Below are 2,035 nucleotides of genomic sequence, written 5' to 3' on the forward strand. Positions count from 1 at the left end.
AGTAGCAAATGTAGTAGTACCTTGTTGCCGCCTTTACCCTGATGCTCATTGCGCCGTTTGAAGTTGTTGAAGTTTGCTGTTTGAAGGTGTATCGTATTATTTGCCCTATAGGCTGTACTTGTACAAATCTGATAGTACTGTGTCCTCAAACAGACCTTGCTCTCAGCTGAGAACTGTCTCACTGTGGAACTGTACACATCCTGTCCCTATACTTACTGTATGCACTTTTTTAAGTCGCTTTGGATATCACATTCCAGGTCAGGTAAAGGCAGGATGGTCCCAGCTCCAGAGCTCATAGGAGTAGTCACAGAACAAACAGTGCTTGGATTAGTGTGAGCAGGAGTGCAGTCAGGTGTGTACATTTGCTCTTTGACTGCAGTTAACTCCCATGAGAATAGAAATGGACACAGGGTTCTTAAACTGCGAGAACGTCTCAGCGTTTCCCTCAGAGAAGCAGAGAATCGAGTGAGTGATTTGAATATGGCTCATGAAGTTCCACTGGCTGTTATATCATAGTGTGTTGTCCTACTGATAGTACATACACGGTTAATGGGGTGCATTAACCTGCAGCACTGTCCCTCATGCAGACACCTGAGCTGGAGATCCAGACTCAGCTACCGGGTGAAGAATTAATCCTCAGCAAAGCCATCATCTTCAAGGAGATCTTACAGGTATTCAGTTTCGGTACAATTTCTTTGACATTAAATGGACAAAATGCACATTAAAGTCATGTTTCACTTCTGTATCACATAAAATCACTGTTACCTGAATATTACTCACTGACTTCTCATCAAATGAGCTAGACATGTTTCTACTGGCTTTGACAAATAATAGCCATGTGCTTACGGGTTTCTCTCCCATGCCAGGCCAACTGCAGATGAGGTTAAACAGTGGACACTGTCCTTTGAAAAGGTCCTGTGCAACCACTGTAAGTAGTGATCACATAAGTACAGATTTTGTGTTGAGCTGAACTCGGACTGTAAGATGGGAATGGTGTGATTCTATTCGTGGTGATTGCTGCTGCTCTTCAGATTTATGCAAACTCTCCTCTCTCCATCCCTCACAGATGGACTTACCACATTCCGGGACTTCCTCAAGTCCAAGTTCTGCGAGGAGAACTTTGAGTTTTGGCTTGAATGTGAGGACTTCCACGTCTCCAGTGAAGCTCACAATGAGCACTGAGAAAATCTATGAAGAATTCATCATAAGCGAGTCACCAAAGGAGGTGAATTTGCTGAACTTCGGAACACACGATAACCATTTGAATCTGTTTCTTTAAGCCTCATTAGCACATAGTTCAAAGTTTTGTCCACTGGTCAACATGGTTGAAGAAGCTGCACATTAACCCATTGTTAACTTATAACACATTATCTATGCGTACAGTACTTGCTGGGTAGAGGAATCTGGCCCAAAATTACAAATGGTAATAAGAAATGGCCATAGACTTTACAGCAAAAACCACCTACACACATTTAACCATTTCATATGGTACTACTGGTCGACTGTTACACAATTCATGTCTACCAGCTCACAGTTTTGTGTCTTTTTTACTTTTTTTAGATCAACCTGACTATCAGACAAAAGACGCGGTTGCCCGGAGCCTCCAGCAGCCAACAGCCTTGTGTTTTGCCACTGCCCAGAAGAAGATCTTCATCCTGATGGAGAACAGCTCGTACCCTCGCTTCATCCAATCGGAGCTGTACAAGGAGCTGTGCACTGTGGCCATGGGGAAGGGGATATGAATGAGGGCTTGAACCCGAGCTCAAGGCTGTTGCAGACATGCTTAGTGGGGCTGAGCCCTTCAGCACACAGGATAAGAGATGCTGAGGTCCTGAATGAGCAAAGACTGAGAATGTCTGTGAAGGCTCAAAGTTATGGACAGAGTGCTGCAGGGGCCCTCAGCCCCTATCCCCCTCCCCCTCAGCCACATTAAATGCCCTTCTGGTTGAGTGCATTCACGGCAAGTGCAATACTCTCAAAAAACTTAGCAAAACACAGTATTAACCAGTGATACATTTTGCTTTGTTTTTCTTTC

General features: G+C 44.2%; 1 pseudogene; it reads left to right on the forward strand.

The window, feature by feature from the left end:
* Positions 1-400: 400 nt before the first annotated feature.
* On the forward strand, positions 401-1,742 carry LOC118796031 (annotated as a pseudogene).
* The last annotated feature ends 293 nt before the right edge of the window (positions 1,743-2,035 follow it).

This window comes from Megalops cyprinoides, chromosome 20, assembly GCF_013368585.1.
Source record: "Megalops cyprinoides isolate fMegCyp1 chromosome 20, fMegCyp1.pri, whole genome shotgun sequence".
In the NCBI taxonomy this organism is placed as follows: domain Eukaryota; kingdom Metazoa; phylum Chordata; class Actinopteri; order Elopiformes; family Megalopidae; genus Megalops; species Megalops cyprinoides.